Consider the following 25,834-nt stretch of genomic DNA (forward strand, 5'->3'; position numbering starts at 1 on the left):
AAAAATTTCCTTATTAATAAGGTGTTATTAGCTAGCTATTACTAGGTGAATGTGAAAATACTGCCAGTATTCTGACTTAATGCTTTACGCTCAGTGCATAAAGTGTTCAGATATGAAGTAGGTGGACACAAAGAGACAGGAAAAGTATAGCAGGTAACATTTATGATAACCAGTGTATTTCTCTCTTGAGCCAGATACGCGAAGGAGCCCTAATATCAACAGGTGATCCTACAACTTTTTCCTGTCCTGATACCAGCAATGTGGTAAAGTATTATCTAAGGTAAGATTTATGGAGACAAAGGAAAGGAGTTTCATGTGTAGCAGAAAATATACTCAAAACTTTTTGAAAATATAGAATACCTCCTAAACAGCTACTTCATAAAATATGAATAAGAGTTCTATTTCCACTCAGTAGAATGCAATTCATATAAATGTTCTGGCAAGAAGTCAAATTTCCCAGAAAGGAAAATGAATTCAGACTCTGCAAAGAGTTGTGCAAACGTACTTCCAGTAGCTGTACATTCCACCTTAATTGATTCTGACCCACTTGGAAAATTCAGCTTTGTATGAAATTATTTTTATTGATCATGAAAGGCACTCCCATGCTGCCTTTCTCCTTTCATTTATGTCAATGCAATGCCATTCAATTCATCAGAGTTGAGGGGAAAACAGAATTGGGCCCCCAATGTCCAATGCAGGAAGAGCGAGACTTGCAACTCATCTGTCAATACGACATTTCCTATCCTCAAACATACAAATATGGTTCTCACTGTAACTCTACACAAAAAAATGAACTTTAAGACAATATTTTTAAGTTTATGATTGTCTGATGCATGAGACAACTTTGTAAGGAAGCGATTTATTTACCACTAGACATAAAACTAGAGTTAAATGCAAGCTGGATTTACCTGATTGTAGATATAGGACTTTGGTACACAGTCTTCCTGCAGTTTTCAGTTCATTTTTAAAAGTATATATAATAATTCTGCGTTATTTTGTTCAGTCAATTTGAAACCCTTATTACATGGTGCTTTTTTGTTTGTTGTTGTTTTTAGAAAGTAAGTATTTTCTCAGGTAAGTAGGCAGATGCAATGCAGCAATATTTTAAAATTCCAGATATAAAGCATGTAGTAGTGTCTGAAACCAGCCTTATGTGACTAGTGGCAGACAGCAATTTTTTACGTTATACTTCTGCAGAAGTAATGTTAAGGATGTAGCTTGCTTCAGGCATGTGTATGGGCTGTTTGGCATTAGCACGCTAAGGCAGCACAAGCTGGCACTGTTGCTGAAAGGCAGCATCCTGCTCTCACCTTGCCACGGGCTGATTATTCCTCTGCCTCCCAGTTCTTATGCCACGCAACCAACTAGAGTGAGATTTTTTTTTAAAATCAACCCAGAAAAAGAAACCAAATAGTCTTAGCCCAGAACACCTTAATTTACAGCAAAGGCTCAAGAGTACTTGTCTGGCATAGCAGAAGTGTGGAGCAGGATCAGCCACATGTTCAGTGTCAGTGTCGGTGTCTGCTCATCCAAAATAAGTGTGCATCACTCAGAGTCAGCAGAAGGCATGTCCTCCTTTCTAGTTCCATCCCTTGGAATTGCATCTATGCAATGGAGCATGTCCTGGGCTAACCTCACAGTTTCCTTTTCTGCTCATTCAGTTGCCTTTCCTCCTTTTGGAGGTAAGACTCCAAGTCTCCAAGCTGAAAAATGCAGAAAGAAGGAGGGAGGAGGACGTAACTATCCTACACAGCTAAGCTTGGGACATGTCCTCATATCCAGTCATACCAACAGAGAATAACCACGTTCTCTGCAAATCTTTCCTTAAACCTATTTTTTGCCAGCAGAAGAGTGGCGAGGAGATCAAAAATAGAGAATAACACTACGTCTGTTGTGAAGACTCAGCACATGGAGCACAAGAAAAAATGTCCTGCAGTTTGTTGCTTTGCAGAATGCTTTGACAAACACCGCTTTATAGAAACCTTGTCTAGTATGTATTTCACATAATTATTTTGAAAATGACTCATATGGTCCCTACACTCAAAAGAAAAAAAAGTTGTGAAGACTACATTTTAGCAGTGCCTACTGCATTCTAGTTTTCAGTCCTGTAGTGTAAGCTGTAGAGCTGAGCTGTATGTATCCCTCAGTGTCCAAGGCAATACTTGATATTCTTTTTTTCCCACTACTAAAATCATTGCTTTTTCTTGCATAAATTTCAAAACAGAGAGGTTTTCTTGTTACAGGAAAAATATAATATTTTCAACTTTATTCACAAAACAATCTGGATCTTTAGCAATTCGTGTAATGCATTTCTTGCACCAGGTGAGCTCATATTTTTTAACTATAAAAGTTTTTGCTAACTGGCTCCAACTTACATATTTGCATTCAAATAGTTTCCCAAACTCCGGTGACAGTTAAATTTGCTCCCATATGCAGTAAAATTTCTTTTTTTTCCCCCATTCAAATGTTAAGAAGATGACTTTTTGTCTTTTATTGTCCTTTACTTAATGATCTCTCTTTTTTTTTTTTTTTTTGTCATGCCAGATTTTCAGTTTCCTTTCCTTCTTTTCTTCTCTTATCATCTGTTACTTTCCTATAAACTGTATCTCAACAAAGAGATATGCTAAAAGAAATACAGAAAGGATAGTGGGAAAAAAAAAAAAAAAAAGAAATTAATTACTCTTATCAGTGTTTTGGATTAGGCATCACTGTAGGAAAGAAAGCATAGTTTCATCTGATTCTTTCCTCTCAGCCAGATCCTGCCATGCTTATTTGGGTTAAGATTACTTTCCTATTCAAACTATCTAACTGAAGTTTGTAGGATGATTGCAGCAAATATTTCTCACACTGAAAAAAAGGCAGTATCTAGTTTGGAATGGTGTTCATGTCATTACCATCAATTGTTCAGTAGATTATTTACCTCTAAATGGAAATATTTGTATTAGATAGGTATTTGCTTTCCTAGTTGTGAATCACCTTTAATCAATAGCTTGCATTTTATTAGGACCCTACACCAAAAAATACCACTTCTGTTCCCTAGCCTGTGACTCTGATATGCAGAGACACTTTAATTGCTCTGCATTCCTGAGTAATCATTTTATGATGGCTTTATTGCTACCTCTCCCTTATCAGGGCATGGCACTGTTACAGACCCCAGTGATAAATTACCCTTCAGAGAGGGAGAAGACAGTGCCACTTTAACAAGTGCAATAAAGCACTTTTTATACCAGGAGAGTTCAGTGCATTTCCCATTCATCATACACCCTCAGTGATTTTACACAGATTTTACACTGTTGATTAGCTCATTAGTGGGGTTAATTGGATACATTAACTGGCAGAATTACAGCTTGACTATGAACCAGAGGCTGCAGCATTATAAATGACAAACTACAGACATGCATGGCCAGCCTGAAGGAAGTTCTTCTCTTTGATTAACTTTCATTAGGTTTTAATTCTTTCCCTTCTACTTCTATAATTGACTCTCCCTGAATATTTACTCTAGCACGAACTGAATAAGGGAATAGATTACATGAAGCTGCATTTTCCATGGCAGTCTCTCTTGATGTCACAAATATTCAGAAGATGATGACTAGAAAGTGAGCAGTAAGGAGACTGTTAATAGTTAACTAAGTTAAGTAAAGTATAATTGCAGTAAAGTGTAAATGCAGCCAAATCCTAGCTGCCAGCACATTTCTTGATAGAATATAGTGCCTGCAGATGCACATTCAGGCACCAGCCCAGTTCCCCGCACATACCTTGGATTTTACAGATGAATTAGTGTGACATAAAAAGATAGGAAACATTTGGGAAGAGGAATTGAGTCACTGAGTAGCTTTCTGCTTAGCCTAAATTTTGCGCTAGCCTCTGCAGCTGCTGGGATGATGTTGCTGAAGAAGCCTGAGTTGGTGCATCTCACAGACACCCAGAGGATTCCCCAGCCGTTCTGTATGCAGTTCAGTTTTCCATAAGGGTAATACGGTTTTAAATAATGATGGCTAAAGTATAAGAGTTCAAAATCTAGTGATTTATTGCAAGCAGATGTTTTGGTAGCTATATCAATGGTTTTACACTGGTCTTCTAGGTAGTTCTGGCCATGTGAACCAAGACTTTTCACTTCAAATACTTCACTTAGTCCACCAATTACTCAAACATTACTCAACAGTCTGGATATAGCAGAAGGCTGAAAGGGAAGAAATTCTGCTTGCTTCATCCCCTGCTCCTCTTCCATTCTGACTGAACAGCACTGCTCCTTCCTTTTAACTGCAAGGTACTGCAGTGGGCAGCCGCTCGGGGCAGACACAACACAGAGCCACCTCTGATGTCTTTCTTCTCTCCTGCTAGGAGCTCCCCCTGTGCTTGCACACTCTGCCCAGTTTCACAGGTAATGTCTCCAAATACTGTTGTTCATCCAAACATTTATTTCAGAAATTCTGGCCACCACCTCGCAGATTTGCTGAGGGTTTTGTGTTTCGTACATCTTTCCTAGGGTATATGAACAGGTATAAGTGTCTGTAGGCCCAAGAGAGTATTTGCACATGCAAATATAAGAAAAAGTAATGCGTAAATCTGTCGAGCACACAGATGAAAATGTGGAGCAGGACCTCAGGCAAACTCATTTGACTACACAAGCAGGGATTACTTTTTAATAGCTCACGGTGCCTTTTTAGGCCAAAGCTCTTGTAGGGTTTTGGTTTTTGCTTTTTATTTTTTTTTTTTTTTTTTTTTTTTTTTTGATATATGCCTGCAATAGTCAGTGTAAGATTAATGATTGTTGTACTATGGTGGGACAAGAATATTGTAGTTACAGAAATTGAGCTAATCAGTATGCATAGTTCAGTTTGTGACCTTCATTTTCACTTTGGCTTGCCCATCTGGAAGGGAATATGTTCCTTGGTCTTTTGCATTGAATGGGTCTGATTTCCATCACCGTACATTATCTTAACTTAAATCTAATTTCAGTAAGATAAGCTTTGGGAAGATAGGCATTTATTTTGCCCAGCTTCTCTTTAGGGCCTCTTTCACTTGGGTTTTAATTTCTTTGTTAAATAATGCTAGCTTTGGATTGCTACTGCTGAGATTTTTGTCTCTCTTCTGGATAGACAACACTTAGTCGTGAGTGCTAACATCATCAAAGCACTCCAGTATATTCCCTCTTAACTACCTCTAAACCATTACTTTCCAAATGATGTTATTATACACAACAAAGTAGCTACAAGCAATTTGAAAACTAAGGATGAGAACTGTGGGTTGTAAAAACCATGCCTACATCAGCATGAAGAAAAGTAGGTTTTTTTTGTTGACTTTGTTCCAGTTGCTCCAGTTTTTGAAACGGAATGAACATTTTATATGCAGAGACAACAAGACTTGAGTCTTGTTAACAAGACATGAGCACAGACTGGGAGAGGAACTCACTGAGCGCAGCCCTGCAGAGAAGGACCTGAGGGTTCTGGGGGACAAAAAGTTCGACATGAGCCAGCAGTGAGTGCTTGCAGCCCAGAAGGCCAACTGCGTCCTGGGCTGCACCAACAGAGGGGTGGGAAGCAGGGGAGGGAGGGGATTGTCTCCCTTTTCTCTGACCTTGTGAGGCCCCACCTGGAGTGCTGCAGCCATGCCTGGAGCCTCCAGCACAAGGATGTGGGGCTGTCCTCATCTGAGATGAGTATTTCTGTTTTCCCTCTCAATAATTTGCTTCCTTTTGGTCTTGCACTTTTTCCCTTTGGGAACAAGATTATTTTCCCATAAACAAGCAAACAGTCACTATTATCCCTTAATTACTAGTAATGGCATGAAGCTGGAAAGTAATATTGTGTGGCTTGTACCGTGGATGTTGTTATCTACTGCACTTAGTGACAGGGAGCTTGATTCTAAGCCTGGTTTAGCACTGCCAGAATTAAGCGGCTCAGAGTGAGATTTGCAGTCTCACAGGCATCACTACGCAGCTTCTGATGTTGTTACTCGTGTTGAGTAGCTCTGCTTTGCAAATGGCCCTGCTGAAGTGAGAGGAAATGCCGACAGAGTACAGCAACGATACCCAGCATGAACAAACATATTTGAACCCGTCCTAGTGTTCGCAAACGCTTCCTCTGGAAATCACAGTAGGCATCAAAGACAGATGAAACATGGTGTGACTGCAGAAGTAGGCTTCTGGCACCCTTTAGCCACAGGCACAAGAACATATCTTATTGTAAATGCATGGAAAGTGTCCTTCGAGTCAGCAGAACTGTTCATGCACCTGAAGCCAGACACTTGTGCAAGCACCTGGATTGTTTGTGCAGGCATGACGCGTGCTGCTGTATTCTCAGAGTTCCCAGGTACTTTTAGCCCAGAAAAGCCACCAAACGGTTGAGGCTGTGCATGAGCTGCTGCACGCTGCTCCCAGTCACTGCAGGTAGGGAGCACATCCAGGGCTCTGCCCTGCTCCTGCCGCGTGTTCACATCGCAGCTGCTGCGTTCACTTAGCTTAACAATCGGGAACTTCCTAAACAAACCAAAGGGAAAGCACAAACAGAAGAGCTGTTTGCCCTGGTGTCTGGTCAATTAAATGCTCCTTTTACTAAGACAGGTTTTCTTCCCCATTAATTAAAGCTCTTGCACTAGCACAGTTCAACAGTACCACGCAGACAAGGGGCTGGGCACCAGAGCTGAAAGCTTGGTGGCTATTGCTGCTCGGCCAAGTAATTTGTTTCCCCAGTTTGCTCCTCAGCCCCCGACCAGCTGTGCTACATCTTATGTTAGTTTTCCTCCCAGCCCTGTATTGAAATGAACTAGTTATCTCTGAGGCAAATGTGTGTGCAATTCTGCACCTGGTGCAATTACATAAAGGCATCGTGCTGGTGGCATACAGCACAACATTCGCATCACTTTAGGTATTATGAACATAAAAGCTGTTTTACAAAATTATTTTCAGATACTAAGGAGCCCAGGGGAGCCCCGATAACCTGGGTTTAGCATGGGCAGCAATTATGTTTATGTTGCTAACATTATTTGTATATTATTATTATATTACTAAGATTACAGTATACCTTCATGCAAACTGCCCAGCGAGGGTAGCCCAAATGCACACTGGAGATGCCTCTGACAGTGTAACAGCTGAGATAATCCAATTGCAGCTCCTGACAACAGTACCCAGAACTGTTTAATTCACTGCTGTGGATAGATAGCACTGGGTGGATAGCTCTGAACTCTGGGCTTAGGGACACTCACCAGGGCAGATGCCTTCAGAAATGTGGATATAACCTATAGGAACCACCTGGCTTAACGTGACTCCTTTCAAAGGAGCTTGCCTGAGTCTCCATCACAGCCACTGGCAGATGGCCTTCAAAAGTCATTTACAGTTTATATTTATCAGCTGATGTTTATCAGCTGGCTATAGGAACAATATGTGGTATCCAGGTTAAGAACCTAGTAAATTAAAAGCCTGAGTCTAAATTATTCTGAGGGATAAAAACAGTAATTCCCAGAGCTTGGATTAAAAAAAAAAAAAAAAGAATAAAGTGCCTGTATTTGTTGACTTCAGTCTGATTTACAGTTTGGAAGTTCCAATTAAAACTTTCAATTCCTTTTGCCAATGGACTTGGAAAAAAGGAAAAAAAACAATTTGATAATATTAAACCTTAATTCTTCCCTGGGTGTTGGTTTGGGAAAACTACTTTGTGAGTGTACCCTGCAAATGAACAATGTGAAAGGTGTAAAACTGGCTGGAATCTGACACTCGGAGTCTCAAGGAAAGGCTCCCCACATAACTGGATGAATAATTACATCAAATAAGACACAGGGAAACAGCAGAGAGTCTAGAGATGAAAAAAGAACTGATTGACAAAAACAAGCTGTGTCTTAGGTGATAATGCTAAAGGTTTTAGTGCGAATTATGACAAGGCAAGCTGAGCTAGAGCAATCAAGTAGATTAAAAGCACCACCAAAATGGCCTTCAGACAAATGCTAAAAGTTGTGGAAGAAAATTGGGATCTTACTTAATGAGAAATAGGGGAGAAATTGAATTTGCAGGTATAAATGAAAACAAAAAAAAGACAAACATCTCACCTCAGTTTTCTAAAGCAACGGTGAAATACGTTATTAGAAATAGTTTAGGGTGGGGACTGGGGAGCCCTACCAAAATAAAAATACTGCCTTGCTTAGGAATAACAAGAGAAGAGCTGTCAGTTAGAGAAGATAAAGAAAATAACCAGATATTATGGCCATACTTTGCAAATTTGCAAAATTTTGCAAAGCTATGGAACTTCTGATGGAAAAAGATAAAAAAAAAAAAAAGGAAGTAAATAGAATATGTATTTACTAAAGGCAGATTCATACTAACCTGACACCTTTCACTGACATGATATGTATGCATCCCTTTATGTAGCCAAGGCTAATGGTAAAGTCAAAGTCACATTTAAAAATTATTTGTTTTTAAATATCATAACTTCTATCTAGGTAATTTGTTCTGGAAGATCTGAATTATATTATGTTGGTAGAAAAACTGTAGAAATAGACAACTTGTTCAATCCTTGTAAAGCGTCTAGTCTTTTTTGTTGTCGTTGCTACTTCCTTACATAGCTTGCTCTCCAGCTATTCTATGATTCATATTCTGTAATGCAATTTTGGCCACTTTCCTTCCCTCTGAATTGATGTTTCTTTCCATTGCTGTTAGCTAACATGTTATTCAAATTCAAAACATTATTATATTTCTCCTCTCTCTCTCATTTTTTTTTTCTTCCCTAAGATCAAACCTCATTAATATCCTGGCTCCAATTCCTTCTGTTTCTCTGTGTACTTAGGGTATACTCATATACCTTCAAGTTTTACAAGGGAAAAAGAAAATTCCCCCTCAATCTGATTGATAGGGGAAATCCAGTTTCCAAAATTCTTGCCTTCCCCTCTCCAGTATCAATTTTTACACCTCATTAATGGGATGCGCGCGCACACACAAAAACTCTTTTACTTCATTTCTAGACAAAAACATAGGCATTTATAGCTATTTGTCCTCCCTTTCACAATTGCTTTCAGTGATGTTTTACTCCTGTACAAGTTTCTTGATCTTCTGACCATTACAAGGTACTTTCAAATCATTCTATAGGCATCTTTTATAAGCTATTTTAATTAATTAATATAGCACATGTGGCTACATATGCGAGTCAGGATTATAAATCAGATGTTAAAGGGTATTTTTTGTGTTAAAATTATAAATTTTATAGGCCTTGGTCCTCATAAAAGGATAGGTTCCTCTTTACATCACTTAGAGGAAATATCTGCAATGAGATTATTTTAAAATATTGACCTTCCTACTATGTGCAGGTTGCTCCATGTGCAGGTTTCTCCTATGTACAGGTTGTTGTTGTTGTGTGTGTGTGTGTCTTTCCTTTTAATAGAACTAGAACAGTTGTAATTTATTACATGGTTATGGAATTTATAATCCAGCCTCAATTAGTGATCAGAAGGGATTCTTTCAACTGAAGGAGTAACAAGGTATACTCCCCATTAGCTCCACATGTCAAGGTTAAGTACTTTGGATGGATGGTGAAGAGAATACACAGAAATACATAAACAGCCACATAGCTATTATTTATGATCTTTGGAAGTGGGCTTTCAGCAGCAAACAAATAGGCATCACAAGCACAGCTGTACAAATCAGGCCAGTCGCAGCTGAGCCATACCACTTCAAACCACCTCACTGTCTGCAGCTTTGGCTGACATTTGCAGGGATGGACAGCACAGCACTGTCGAACAAGTGCCCAGTTTCTTCCCCCTGCCTTTGACCTCAACAAGAATTTATGAAGGCCTCTATTTCCAAATAGCTTAGCTTTTATTTTTTCTGATGTTCCTTTTGCTGTTGTGAGATCTGCTATGCCTAGCCCCTTGTTTGAACAGTTCCGATTTCAGATAAGCCTTTCTTAAACCATGACTACAAAGAACAGAAAAATCAGATAAGTACAAAATGAACCGACACGATTTCAACAATTACAAATCCTGCCTATGGATTTCTTAAAAGTCTCGGCTACCACCACAGTATTTGTCACCCACAGACCAGTCCAGACCCCTCAGCCAGCTTCTCTCTCTCTCTCTCGCCAAGCCATGGAAACAACTCAACCTAGGACAGTGTCTTGAGGGCCAGAGGTGATTCCTCAGATAGAAAGAAGTGTCACTGATGAAAGCATGCTTCCCTGCTTCTGAGGCCTTAGTGGGAGAGGGAAGGTGTGACTGGTTTGGCCTGGTATGAAAGCCCAGGCAGGAGAGCCATGGGAAGCATGACAGGCACCTGAAAGCAGGCAGAGCCACATGGTCGTTTTTCCTCCTTGCAAGTGAGAGCTTTTTTTGCTGGAGCATTTCCCACTCAAGCCTTGTCAACAGAGTGGAGTCAGTTAGAGGTGAATGACAAATCCATTTAAGAGAGATCACTCTCTCCCTGAGGAGCATGATGTGCAAAGCTAAAGAACAGGGCAACCTGTTCTCCCTGCTTCATGACTTGTAGACTTAGTTTTCTGTGTGTTTCCAGAGATAGACTGTAGGAAGAACCTCTGCACAGATCTGGATGCATGGAGTTTTTAATGGAGGCACCCACACGTTCACCCCAATGCACTGTCATAGCTAAGTACTCAGCAGCTTCTTCTCTCTCTCTCATTGTTATTAGATTATATTCAACTGTTCAGCAGAGCTTATATCCTCAAGTCCAGACTGTGTGTCCCTGGCAGTCACTGTTAGCCCAGCTATGCAAAATACCTTCTGGATAGTGTTTACCAGTTGTGTTCCCCTGGAGTTGTAAATAGGACTGAAAAATTTGCGCCCCTGCGGGCTCCTTGCCCACAGCAGTTACTCCACGTGCTTTCTCCTTAAGGGCTATTGCTCTCCGGTGTACTTGTTCTCTCACACTTAAGCAAGAATACATGTATAAATATACACACAAAGGATGCCTGCCTGAAAACATAACTCTGATTCACCACGTAAATACAGAGAATAGCAGGTTTTTAAACCAGAATATATCAGATAACATTTTTCCTTCACAAATTCATGGCTCAAAAATCAAATTCAAACTCTGTTTCACAAAGACCCTATCAGCTACATATGAAAACAAGAATTTTACTGCACCTAATGCATAATAGTAGGCATATTACCACAGCCGAACACTGATAAAATACAGGTGTACAACACATCATCCTTCAGAACTCTGTGAAACACAGGAAGGAAATTGCCCTTCACAGAAGAAAGATACTTGGTAGGGGATGGGAGTTGTCTTCCCTTCTGCCAAGATGCCATTACCATTCAAAATCCTTTTTTACAACTTGACACAAAGTGCTGTCCAGATTTTGCAAAATCCTCACTTGTGGTGAAAATTATCTGGATCTACTTACTTGTGCTCCTGATTTTAATGAAGCAACTGATGGCAGACCCTGGCCCCATATCCCCTATTATTTATACTTATGACTTTTACACTGCCAATGGGCAGTTATTTCAATTATTCTGGAACATATTTTCTCTCATTTGTATTTTGCACACAGGGTTTTACACTGAAAATCTAGGCATTGTGTGTCTTTTTTTATTTAAAAAAAGCAATTCTCTTGAAGATCTTACCGTGTTTGCATATGACAGAAGAGATTTACAGACAAATTAAATTTGAGTACATTCTCACTAGAACTGTAGCTGTTAAGAAATTCAGAAACAGTGGGAATATAAATCCACAAATTTCATGCAATATGTGGAATGTTGCCAGATTTAGAAATAATCCAATAATGTCATATTTTGGAGGTAAGAGATCTTCAGTCTAGCAGCAACCTAAAGCTCATATCTCACATTACTAAGTTCATATTTCATGGAATTCATACATACTTAGATTTTTTTTTTTTTAAATTTGCTACAAAGGTGATGGATTGCAAAAGGAGATGTCACATCAAAACATAAACACAATAAAATTTGTTGCAAAGTTTTACTGTTTCTATAGAATTGCTTGCATCTGCAGTGCAAAATTATAGCTCATTATGAACTGTGCTTGATGCAAGACACCTGCTTACTCTGCTTCAGATGCAAAATACCAGGCTATTCACTCTTTCATTAAACTGAATACAGTCTGGTCGCCTTATGAACCTATTTATGAGCTCATGATTTAGTTGGTATTCAAAATACATCCACTAAATTAAGAAAAAAGGACATGGGAAGTTGTACACAGTGGTAACAATGCAAGATTCATTAGACACTCACGAGAGCATGATATGACACAAAGCCATCTAGCTGGACAACCTTAGAAATGACATAGTTGTCCAGTTTATGCAGAAATATAATGCCAAAAGAAACCTACCTAGATCCTTTCCTCTTTTAGTGAGATTTTTACTCTTCTCAGGCAGTACAACTCATCCAGGAATGTGTCTTGATGTAGAATGTCCTCTGATGTTGGCCAGTTTTATGCCATTTATCCTCTTCCCCTCTGCATTCAGCTGTAAAGATGTTCCAAAAGAAAAATAAAGATGAAGGGAAGTCTAACTGGATCCTGATATCTGACTAAAAGTCTCAACAAGAACACCTTGCACACATGGTTTGCTGGAATAGGTGACTGAGGCATTTTGAAGTTATAGCTACATGTATAGACTGAGCTGTGGATAACAAAAACTTACATGTAATTACTCTTTGGTTGACAGAAGAGGATCTGGGGGATGTAAGGTGAGAAAGAGAGGAAAAGGAGCGACTCTTAAGCTAGCTTTGGTCAACTAATAGTAAAATATTGATTATTAATATTTTTGTTGTTGTTGTCATGGGAAAGTGCATTATAAGCTCACTGCTAGAACTTATGTTCAAACTGTAAGAATATGAGCATATATTTAAAGCTAGAGCAAATTGTAGTAGGTACAATACTTTTTTTTTTTACCAACCAGTATAACTTACTGCAAGTGTAGATATTCTAAGCACTTTAATTATCCTTATTACTTTTTGCTCTCAAATCAAATGCAGAAATGCAGAACAACACAACCTCTCCACAACCCTTCACACCTGTGTGTGATGCTTCCCTAAAGGACCTGCATTCTTTCATCAAAGAAGTCTAGTGTCAGCTGAAGGCTGGTGCTGCTTCACCAAAAGCAGAGCAGTGGTGCTGATTTATACCAGCTAAGTACATACATTCAACCAGCATCAATTAAATGTCTCAACTTGTGTGACCAGGGAAGGGGAACATTTGTGCTGAGGAGGCAAAATTATGCTAATGCTGCCCTAGGCAAAGCAGTAGGGATCTTGGTTTTGAAAGCCTGAAATTTTGAAAAATGAAGCAAACTTCAGTGCCACTAGTTTTGCTGACATTTTTAATTAAAGAAGCGAGTCTGTCTGTGAGGCTGTGGGAAATATTCAAGTATACAGGCAGAAGCATGGCTTGCCACTCATTAGTTTGAAGATGTTTTCTTGAATGAAGTCTACGCATGTGATATCCCACAACACAATGCCCACAATGAACCCAGACGTATTTTCTCTAACAAAAAGAAGCAGAAATGCTGCAGTATATGAAAGAGAATAGAGATTTAATAAGACTGTGTGAATGAACTTCTTATTATAGAAGGAGATTGAATCTTGCCAGTATAAAGAAGTACAGATAATAACAATTCGATCAGCCTAGCCTGTTATGGGATTCTCACAGAGTAGGAGAGAGTAACAATGTTATCTGCCTTCTTAAGGACTTTGGTAGGAGGAACACAGCTTTTCCAGAGCCTTCCCAGTTGAAGCTGCAACAACAGTGGCTTTCCAGGCTGTCCCTGCATCCACTTCCTAACTTTTTCTGTTTTGCATCCAACATACAGTGTTATAACATATCTAAGATGGATGCTTCTGCAACAGAAGCCCTACATTAAAATGAATTTGGTTTATGGCTTTAAGACATATTATCTAAAAATGCCCAAATGAGTAATTTTCCAAATTACTCATTTGCAATCCAAGTCTATAGGTTCCTAGAGCCATGCTCTTCAAGGCTAAGAATAAAAGAAGAGCATGCTACATTTTTTCCTGCCAGCCACATATCTGAGGATCCTGAGGTGGATCCTCTTCTACTTTGGACAGCAGGAATGTAGTTCTTAAGTAAGTGTCTGGCTGTTGAATTGTCACAGTAGTAAGGAGTCTTGCCCACTTTCCTTTCAAAGTAGTTAGTGGTATGATCCAAATTACTAGCTAGTAATCCTGTAGCTAGTATTAAACTGTCTTTACCTACACTCCTTTTTAGATGAATTCTTGCATGGTTTTGTATTCACAGATGTGCACACACAGTGAGGCACAGAAGATCTGATTACAGCAGTACATTACACAGGGAAAAGACTTAAGGAAAAAAAGGTGGAAGGGCATGCTTTCTGAATTCATGCCTGTGGCTACACCAGGCATTCTCCTTGCTTGGGACCTGGGGTCTAAAGCCCCACAGGACTTACTGTTACCCCACGGCTAAAGCAGCAGTCAGTTCTGCCACTGAACTGATGTCTCATAAGCAACAGGAGTTATTGCTGCCTGCGGGCTGTAGTAGAGGTCACAGTCTCGACCTGCCAATGTGGTGCTTTCTGTATTGGAGGGATCTCCTCTTCATTTCCCCTATCATACCTTCAGGACCCAGGATGGTTAGTCAGAGGGTGCACTGGGTTGACAACCTGGCCTTTTAGGTGAGACTATTCAGTTGAATGCTCTTTCACATAGCAGGCTTCACTTTCTCATGTCAGATATGTATTTCTGTTATGCTTACTGCTTTGAAAGAATGACCTCGTAAAGAAAATAGAATGATATCTGTTCTTGTTGTTCTGTCACAGAAGAGTGAAATCAAGATTCATCTAAAACACTAAGGCACAATTTCTATTATACCTCCAGCTCACAATGAGCTCAATGGCACTACTGAAAATATCTAATTTTTACTGCCTCTATTATGTTCTTGAAGTATTTTAATGGAACAAAATAAGGAAGAGAAAAACCACATCTCTTCCAATTTCATCAGATTTACAGATTCTGTTGAAACATCCATCATTTCACTGGGCAATCCTTTTCTGTAAGTGAAATGACAACCATCTTCTCTCGATCACTGATAAAAATAAATTATTAAAAATGTATGCAAACCAACTGTCCATCAAGACAACTGGAATTTTGTCTGAGACATGAAACTGTTTCACTGATCTTTAATCACATCTATTATGCTTATGCAATATACGCTGATATGTGCCCAGTGCCCAGTACAGTGCCCAGTATGAGCAGTGCCCAGTTACGGAACCCAAGCCATGCAATACATAGGAAAACTTTAATTTGGACCTATTATCTGGATATAGATATCTAATTAAGGAGAATTCACATTAAGGAGAAACCGCATTAATTCATTATGATGACATGTCCATAGATATTATCCTCCCATTTGGTTGTAATGGCATATTACCATTATAATGAGTATCTTATTGCTATAAAACACAGAATTTAGCAGCAGCTTGAATCTTCTGTCTTTCTCTAAAGATATGAGGGCATTAGATGTACCTGATGATGACTTTGCCAGACTAAAAATTCATATTGGAATGCTAAAACTAACAATAGCATAAAAATTAATACAATAAATTAATTCTAAACCTTCAGGAAAGAAGAAGGTACACAGATGATGAGATTGTAGAGCTTTTAACACTTTATACTGAAAACAGAGAGCACAGAAAAGCATTAGTTCCATGGAGAATTGCCTTAATTGCTTTGACCCCAAAGGGTAAAACATTAGGAACACCTCAAGAGCTACATATTCTGTACAAACAATGGTGCCCTCAAGCAGAATGTCATCTTTTCACTCTGTTGCTTTGATTTTGACCAATGCCTTCAGTATAATCAAGTATGGCAATGTTTAATCCTACATTTCTACATCCAGATACTACAAATCGTCATTAAAATCAGAAAAGGATTCACAATTAGTAACCAACTTATTCTTTATACAAGACGAACGCAAGAACAACTTTATACACACTCAATAGGAAAAAAATATACTGTAACAATTTGATATGTTTAATTATATTAATTAAAAATACCCTAATGATTGTGTTTAATAAATCTAAAGATTAGTTCTAATTTTCATTTTAAAATATTCAGTACTAAGTTGATATTACTTACAGAATGTGAAAATGTGACAGAAGCTTATAATACTGTAACACTGATGCACTGGACGATTATTTGTCCAGTAGGCTGGTTAATACATTTTGTACTTGTATGCATGCTATCAGTTAGAGTACATAAAGTGTATATTTAATAGATGTATTCCATTTCCTATGCCAAATCAGTTTATCCATTTTTCTTTTTGTACTAAATTTCGTATCTGTTGTAAAGACAGGCACATTTGTGTCTCTCAGAGGTCATCTTCAAAGCTTCATTTATGCTGTTTTTTTAACTTTTATACATGCTCTTCTGTTTTATAAAGCTTTTGCTACTTTCTGTTTTTATTTTTCCTATAATTTCTGTTCACAAAAAGTTATGAAGACTTGCTGTATAGATCCTTCTCAGGATCAGACCTCTCAGACTTGAGCATTTCTGTATGCAACAATACTTCTGATGGTATTTTTTTAATAGAAAATGACAACAACCTGAGTATCTTGAGTCATCAAGTGAAGTAACAACTGGCATGCATCTTCATAAGGCAGATGCAGACCTGTGGCTCTTCAAATTCTTAGGCTTTTAATTATGTCTTTACAAATTAGTATTAATGAAAATGGTTATGTGAGCTCACCATAGAAATTTCAAGTTTAAAAATGCATTCATGTTTTTGCAGAGCATTATTTGTATGGATAAACTGGGCAGATTTGCAACCAAACTGTGAAGAAAGAGCGCTATTTCCCAGAATGGGGGCTTTTCCCGTGTGGCTGAATGTAGTAATGCCCATGATATTATGGGACTGCTCTGCATGGGTGGGATGTATCAGTCTTGAATCCATACTCTTCCCTGCTCTTTTTCTCATCTGTGCTACAGATGAGGTGGAGAGAGAAAGAAATTATCATAAATTATCATCATAAATAAAATCTTCTTACTCATCTTTGGAGAAAGTGGGGTATTCTCCGTGTCTAAACAGAGAGCTTTTGGCTGTTGGGTTCTCACTCTCTTTTGATTGGCAGACTATCTACCTGATGTGCATGTTATTTACAGAGGAGACCGCCCAGTTTTTGGTTTTGAGTGTTGGTGACTCTCAACGCTGACAACGTCGATGTACATTTCCTTACACTTGAGGAAGCACTAAGCACATGGGATCATTTTCCAATTTCCATCATGTAGATCTCACATTTCTGTTTGGTATATGGTTTGGGCAGTTGCAATCACACAGTGTATCTGCCTGTTGCTGGCACCTAGGAGCATGGCATTTCAATTCAGAAAGAATACCGACTTTTATAAAATCAATTCATATACCCTATCCCATGCTGTTAAGATCAAACGGGCTCTAATGGCACACAAACCTTTTGTTTATGTAACTGTATGGAGAATATTTGGTATATATCTCATCACAGTAATATCTAGATTTCAGAAAGACTCTCTTTTTTATCTGAAAATCCTCATATGCATCACTGTGGAGGTTATTCCTATATGCAGACAAGGAAACAGTATCAGAACCTTTCTGAAGTCATTCATGCTGGGCCAGTAGCAGTTTGGGGAGAAAAGGTCCTACCTCCTGTACATATCAACATAAGCCAAATACAACTGAAATTATTTAGACCAAAGAAACTGTTCCAGAATGATGAAGATGATCTAATATGAATCAATTACATGTTCTCCTCCAGTTTTCAATGGCCTGTTCCCCCCTCTATGTGAAAGAACAGGGCTGCTCTGATCAGCTGAGTTCTCAGCTGCATGCATTAGCTTTTTGGCGAGGATCTTCTGCACTGTGGGAAAGCAAAGCTCACTACAGTTGGCAAGAGACCAAAGTCAGGACATGCTGTTCAGCCTTCTAGATTAAAAAAAAAAAAAATGTATCAAAATGAAATGAGTCACCAGGATAATACAGACTGTACAAATTTAAGTAGCACTCACAGAATGGGAAAGCAGTACCCTGGGTATTCATCATAGTTGTGTCAAATCTAATGTGCAACAAAATTATGATGAATTCTGGATGACAGATGACAAATCTTTGTGAGTGAATGTGTCCCTGAGGGCAATAGCAATGAGCAGAGTGAATAGGCCACAGAAAAGAAAATACATAAATGTATATACTCCTAAATTTGCTGAGTTAGATTTTGTCACCAGTAAGCCATGCATAAATATATCCAGTTACAACTACCCTTGTGCTATGGGTTATGCTGACTTGAGGATAAGCAGCCTATTTCTAACTATAAGGGCAGGTGAGAAGTGAAGGAAAGAAAGCAGATGGAGACTTGGCTACATCTCACTACACAAAAAAAATGGCTAAAGTTCCCGCATGTATGTATTGGGGTGCCATTTTGACATAGTGGCACTTGAGGTGCTCTAAGGTACTTCACTTGGATTCTGGCTGCCACTTCAGAAGACATAGGTCTCTTGTAGGTCCTATTTCTTAATCTGTTAGCTCCATTCGATGTGGAATCTCAAAAAGCATTCGATGCCTTATATGGAGCAGTGAATTGAGCCCTAAAAATGTCACATCTGGCACTCTAGGAGGTCAGCAACAGAGCTACAACCAGAATGAACAATAAGAAGAAAGAGAAGAATGGATCTCTGATCTGTAGCATCATCATTAGCATGACCTTCTGGCAGAGAAGCAATGACGATCACATTGTCTTCATGCAGACACAGAAGTTGGTGCTACCACTCTTTAAAATCCCAAAGTGCAAATAGCCCCTGTAACTTGAGAGCTGCCTTAAAAAAATAAAAATAAATAAAAATAAAAAATAAAAAACATCACCACCACCAAAAAAAAAAAAACTAACTCCACAAATGCATTTTTCTTTTATTAAAAAAAATAAAATAAAAAAGTTATTATAGAATATCTTTTATCTTAAATGGAAGGAAAAGCTGATGTAATCTCATTCCTACTCTGCGATAAACATTAACAATTGCTGACGTTTTAATGGTGAGTACTTTGGATCTGAGAGAGAGACTTAGATGGATGGAGTAGATTTCCTGTATATATTTGAATATATTTGTTCTCACTGAATGAATATACACATGCTCTCATTCTCTATGAATATATTTTAACATCTCTCTACATTTACTACAGTACATGATATAACATTCAGTTTGACCTTTTAAGCTAATCGCTACTTGTCACAATAAAGATATTTTAGACACAGAAAATATCTAAACCTCAGCTGTCTTTCAGCTTCACTGTAGTGCCCTGATGCTGTCAAATATGTTTTAGAAATGCATAACACATTGTTCCAAAAGGAAGGCTCCTGTTACCCCGAACGGAATCATCTGTGGCCAACATTTTCCATTTATGTATTCTAAACTGATCATTGAATCTTATAGCTGTATTCAGCTTATCCTGAATTTTGGCAATAAATAATAAAAAAAAAAAGTAAAATGGTATTCAAAAGCAAGAACGCTTTTGAAACTGGATTGAGTTACTGAAAATTAGAAGCTCCATGCAGTTTTTAACAACAGGGAAAGAGGAGGACACATTAACCACATATTCTTGGGCCATTACAGCCCTTTTTAATCCATGTGTCACCTTTTGTCATGCATAAACCTCTACACGCTTCTCTAAGTGGGATTTCCTTTTTGTGCACTACCAGCCAGCCTTCCTCTCCTGTTACAGAGAAACTTGGATGGTGGTAATGCAGGTGTAGGCATTACCTACTCCTAAGCTCTGTTTCAGGATAGATGGGACAATTTATATTCATCACAGATTCTGCTATCATCTCTCTGCAAACACAGGCACATTATGCCAGTGCTAGCCACAGTTCAGAGTATTTCTCTTCCACCTGTGTATTGGGTTTATGTGGCAAGGTTTTTGTAGCAGGGGGGCCGCAGGGATGGCCTCTGTGAGCAGAATTTAGTAGCTGCCCCATATCAGAGCAGAACCAGCTCCAGCTAGCTCCAAAAGGGGCCTGCTGCTGTCCAGAGCTGAGCCAGTGAGCAATGCTGGTTGGGCCTCTGGGAGAGCAGATTTAAGAAAGGGAAAATACTGCTCCACAAGAGCAGCTGTGAGAGAGGAATGAGAAAATGTAGAGACAAACATCCCTGCAGCCCCCAGGTGAGTGCAGCAGGAGGGCAGGAGGCGCTCCAGGCACATGGCAGCAGTTCCCCTGCATCCTGTGGAGAGGCCCCTGGTGGAGCAGGCTGTCCCCCTGCAGCCCATGGGTCCCACATGGAGCAGATCTTCACGCTGCAGCCCGTGGAGGAGCCCCCGCTGGAGCAGGTGGATGTGGCCTGGAGGAGGCTGCGGCCCATGGAGAGCCCCCGCAGGAGCAGGCCCCGGGCTGGAGCTGCAGCTCATGGAGAGGAGCCCACGCAGGAGCAGGGGTCTGGGGGGAGCTGCTGCCAGTGGGGGACCCGTGCTGGAGCAGTTTGCTCCTGGGGGATGGACCCCATGGTACGGAGCCGTGTGGGAGCAGTTCTTGAGGAGCTGCTGCCTGTGGGCAGCCCCTGCAGGCTCAGTTTGGGAAGGACGGCATCCGTGGGAGGGACCCCACGGGGAGCAGGGGCAGAGAGGGACCGTGAAGGAGCGGTGGAGACCCAGCGTCATGACTGCAGCTCTCGTTTCTCATTCCTCTGCACTGCTCAGGGGGAAGAGGTAGAAGAGGGTGGATGGAGTGAGGGGGAAGGTGTTTTTAGATTGCTTTCAGTTTCTCGCTGCTCCAGTCTGCTAGTGATAGGCAATAAGTTATATTCATCTCTCTAAGTCTGTTTTGCCCATGACGATAATTATTGTGATCTCCTTTTCCTTATTTCAGCCCTTGAGCCACTTCTATTGTATTTTCTTCCCCTTTTTCTTTGAGGAGGGGGAGAGAGAGAGCAGTGCAGTAGAGTCCAGCTGCCCATCAGGGTAAAACCACCACAAGATGAGATATTTACTCCAGAAAAAGATAACTAATACTGCTTGGCCATAGGTGTTAGGGCCCTTCCTTAGACCTCCAGTCCATCTGCCCTAATCACACTATGGGAAGCGGGAATTAGAAGGCAGAACAGAGTTCCAGGTCCTCTGCTGGGAAGTGCCCCAAATCTTCACCTGCCTTTGCAGTCCAGGGAAACTGAATATTGTGTGAGGTTTGCAGAAGTCTATCAGCTATCAGAAATGGATTTTTAATAAAGGAAGTTTGAAATTCCTCACCTTCATTCAGTTCATCGACTCAGTAGAGCTTAATCCTAAAGAAAAACCATGGACACCGATGTCCCCATACTACATGTCCTATAAGAATTTCACCTGCAAGTTACTGAAAAAGGAAGACTTGCATTTAAGATAGCTCCTCTCTGACACTAGTGTTCGGTTATCTCAACTAAGAAAATTTGGAGAATATAGAAAGTATTCTCTTCCTCAAATTTCAGATGATATACTAATAGAAAATATGAAAAGGAAAAAAAGACTGTGGATACAGAGTTAGCCAGGCTGAATGACTGAAAAAATATTCTGTTATTTTTTTCATAACATCTCAGTTGTGTTGTTCATGTGCAGCAAAAAGACAAAAGAAAAAAAAAAAAAAAAAGTAAACTCATATCAGATTACTTTGTTTAATTACCTCTACTTTGCTCACTTTCTCCAAAATTGGTTTAATCTGAGATTTTTATTTTTTATTTTTTTTTCCCTCTGGAAAATACTTCAATTATTTTTTAGACCTGGTTAATTTTAGCTGTATGTATCAGAGAAGAATGGGCAACATCTTTAATACTCATGAGTTGTATTTTGCAAACACATATGCATAAGCCTAGTTTTAAGCATATAAATACTACCATTAAAATCTGCAGGACAAGCCACATGTATAATATACATTTCCACAAAATGAAACTTTACAGCCCATGTCCATTGCAACATGCTGGGGCCAGGAAACAGTTACTAATATCTAAAATAATACTTTCATGAATAAATGAATGAGTTTTCTGTTCTCTGTAGCATATTTTTAGTAGCTCTCTTTTTTATTGTCACACATTTCTGAGACTGCTATTTTGGTATCTTTAAGAACACTCTCCCACACTACATTGCTTGTTACATATGTAATTAGCAGCACATCTGATATTTGTAATGGACTTTGAGTACTGAATTTCTTTACTGACAAACATTGCCATTGAATGATATCTTATTGTCACATTTTCAGACAATATGTATTCCATAAAATCAACCAAAGACTGGATAAGCAGCATGGCACCTTTAAAACCTTGGAGGGCTAAGGATACACGTCGTACCATAATGAGGAAAAGAGGAAAGTCACGCCACTTCTACATTTTTCTTGCTTATTATTACACAGAAACTGAAGGTTAGGGAGGGTATCCTTCATAAAGTGGAAAACATTCTGTGTCACCACAGAGTTTTAATAGGCAACTCATGTCTATTAATAGGGGCACATCTGTTCCAAAGGCTTGCATTATGCAGGTGTCTGTTCCTCTTGTGTTTTTTTGATTATACAGTAGATAATTAGTTAGCCATGATGATTTGCAACCTCCTTTTGGACCACTTATCACATTATCAAAGGCTTTAATTTCTAATTATGAAATATGAAATAAAAAAACTTAACTTTGCATGTGCATTACCCACATACATACCTGTTAAAAGGATTCTGAGAGATTGAATGTTCTTTTACTTATAAAATACAACATCAAGGTAACGCCATCGGTGAAGGAAGAACTGTGTTTTGCTTTACAACCCTTTGATGGGAAAACAAAGACTTTCATATTCTTCTTCCTAATCACTTAAATAGTATTTTTTTAGTTAATTCAGTTTTAAAATACAACCTTTCCAAACTCTGTTCAATGAACGTGACTGCCCTAGATCTTAAAGACCCCAATTTAACCACCTATTGTATTCTGACAATGCATGGATACATTTTTCTATCCCAAACTTTTCTCTCTTGGTCTAAACTAAAATTATAGTCTGTCTCTTTGATATCTCTTGTGGTGGTGCAGCTGCTCATTTTGCCTTAGTATAACTAAAACAGAAATACTGTTGTGACTCAAGATTTCCCTCTACACCCTCCATCAGAGTGAACAAAAGTGTGATGCCTGTTACTATCACATTTGTCTGGATGCCATTTTAGGTTTGGACGTTTTCCTAAATCTGAAAACCCAAAGTTTGCATATTCTTTCTGAACAATATTGCTAAGATTTTGTCTCCTTTATACATTCATGCAGATAAAATTATTTCATGGGAACTTTACTTTTTTCATCTTGCCTACTTCAGTGTTTTCTCTCTTCAGCTTGAAAAATGCAGTCCTTCCTGACCCATGTCTCTCTTGAGTGTTACCTTAACCTAGATCATCCTACTGCCTGATAGTAGATTCTTTGTAATCTACTAATCTCCCTTCCCTGATTTTAACACCTATGAACTCAGGCTAATCTCAATTGCTTCTTACTCACAGTCACATCCTTGTCCATTCTTGGTGGTACCTCTACAATTTGAGAACCCCTCTCTGAAGTAATTTACTCACTAAAATCTCTAAATAATATCCTTAAATTTGACAACATTCATGATTAATGAAGAAGCATTACTAGGTATCCAAGCAGTTAGGTTATTCACCTTGGTAGGGGACAATCTGTTAGTCTGGTTTCTGCTGAGACTCATTACGTTTTATGCCTCTTTTTTGTTTAAAGGAAAATACATCAACTGTTGAAGAAGAGTCCATTATCATCATTTCATCCTTCGGCCATACTGAAAAGTGTGATAGGTGAAAATGGTGGGATTTGCTCAGGGACTGTTGCTGGGGGGTAGATCTGCTCTTGGCACATTTAGCATATAGAGCCAGGCTTGTCAAGAGTCTTTGGTTTTGAGGACTGTTTCGCCTCACATCTGGCACACAGCAAAGGGGTATCTAACTGCTCAAGATGTTTCTACGTATGTGGGGAAGCCATCATGGAAACTTCTCAAGGTTCTGACAGTGCAGAGTGACATCCACATACATTTTATTTTTGATTTAGAAATCTAAATTCCACCCCAGCTAGTTTTACAACATTTTTGATATTTTGTTTTCCAAAGAGGTATAAACACTTTGGAAAAAAATAGCTAAAATGGCCTATTTTCACAACTGGGGGCAAGACAGGGTCCTCAGTTCTTACCATCTAAAAACTATGCAAGATGGCCTACAGCTGTTAAAGAGAAATGGTTTCATTCTTGCTGCTTTCATGTACACTGATTCTTCATTCTCAACCACATCAGATATTATCTTCTCTTTTGCACAGCCTTTCATTGCATACTTCCATCATATCTCTTATAAACTCTTGCTACCCTTTTCAGTTACATACGTGCTTAAACAAGCACCCAGTTTTTCCCTAGTTGCATCTTAAACTTGGGAGGCCACCATGAACATAATTCCCCTGAATACATGTACTACAGCAGGACTTTATTTAGAATACTTATGAATCCAGGCATTTCCCATGATGGTTTTTATTCAGGCCACATGGTCACAAATGGCAACGTCAATTAATCTTTAAGGGATAATCAGATTCAAAGTTAAAATTAATTTCCTCCCTAATATCCTTCATGGATTCAAGTAGATAAATCTTATTTCTACAATGCATTTCAAAGTGCAAGCAAAATGGTGGAAAAAACAGAGGAGCTGTAAAACTAACTATGAACATTATCCTGTCTGAAAGGCATACTGGAAAAGATTGAACCATTTGATTTATAGCTATAACTCAGAATATGATGGGCATAGTGTCTGGAATAATTAAGCAACAACAGGCAGTAAAATGACAAGAATAAATGGATAAAACAGAGAGGTTGACTGGCAGGCAAAGCTATATTTCATGAAACTACTTCCTCCCTACCCCCAATTCCTTACTATTCTTCTCTGCAAAATCCCAGGTTTCTTTATCAAACCTTCTGCAATAATTTATTATTGTTATACTGACAGAGTAAATTCCACCACATGCCAGTCATGTCTATAAGTTCAATTAAAATGACAAGAATGACATGGATGGGTAACTTTTGTGCAAAAGGGAAAAGAGAGGCAGCTCTTAAATGAAATTAAATTCTGATACCACTGTTTTGGCAAGGTGTTTCTGCAAGCACAGAAGAAAGATTGTGTTCCTGAGTTTCCATCCCTGGAGACAGTTAACCAATAAAAGCTATAGCTGGGTTTGATTAACTCTGCATGTTTTTCTTGACCTCATTAACAGAGTCAGCTGATGGATTTCCAGATCAATTTACATGCAAATGTAGAATAAAAAGGGTTGTGCTATAACACCAAGCTTTCACCTTTCTAGAGTCTTCCTTACCTCATTTCAACTTTCTGTAGGCAAAATAGAGTAATGAATGGGAAGGATGAGTAAAGCACCCCCTTTTAACCGTCAATTTGTTCAACATCTCAGAATGTGATAATTTCCCATGCTCGTCTCACTGCAGGTTTTCAGGCCAGACTTATATAAGACTTTTCACAAATAGTCTCCCCTTGGCCATCTATAGGCTTCTCTTTTAAGGAACTTGAAGTAGATGCAAAGGCAAAATTAAACTACTGACAGTAGTGAAATGAGTAAGAAAGTGATTAGGATCATATTTTTGAATTATTTAAAATGAAAAGGTTTTACTGATATCAATGCCTATGTGCTTCTTCACCCTATATTGCCATGGTGTCAGTAAAAATACAAAGTCAACCCTCACTGTTTTGCTAATTCACTGTCCAGATTTAACCAAATCTCATGCTGAAGAAGAAACCAATGTTTATCCAAATAATAGTTAAAAAGTAAGAAATAAAGGACCCATCATGTTAGGTTTTACAATAACAGGAAATTGTCCCTTTTCTGGGAATATGTTATTTTTAGTGTTACTTTCTATAAGTAT

At 38.9% G+C, this 25,834-nt stretch overlaps 1 long non-coding RNA gene across 1 annotated transcript in view; it reads right to left on the reverse strand.

Annotated features, from left to right (window-relative positions):
* Nucleotides 1-25,834, reverse strand: part of LOC118166891 — a 182,276-nt gene that overhangs the window by 79,292 nt on the left and 77,150 nt on the right. The window contains exon 3 of the long non-coding RNA XR_004750789.1: nt 12,284-12,419. This is a non-coding gene — a long non-coding RNA (uncharacterized LOC118166891). The remainder of the gene's footprint in view (nt 1-12,283; nt 12,420-25,834) is intronic.

Source organism: Oxyura jamaicensis, chromosome 4 (genome assembly GCF_011077185.1).
Source record: "Oxyura jamaicensis isolate SHBP4307 breed ruddy duck chromosome 4, BPBGC_Ojam_1.0, whole genome shotgun sequence".
NCBI classification, from domain to species: domain Eukaryota; kingdom Metazoa; phylum Chordata; class Aves; order Anseriformes; family Anatidae; genus Oxyura; species Oxyura jamaicensis.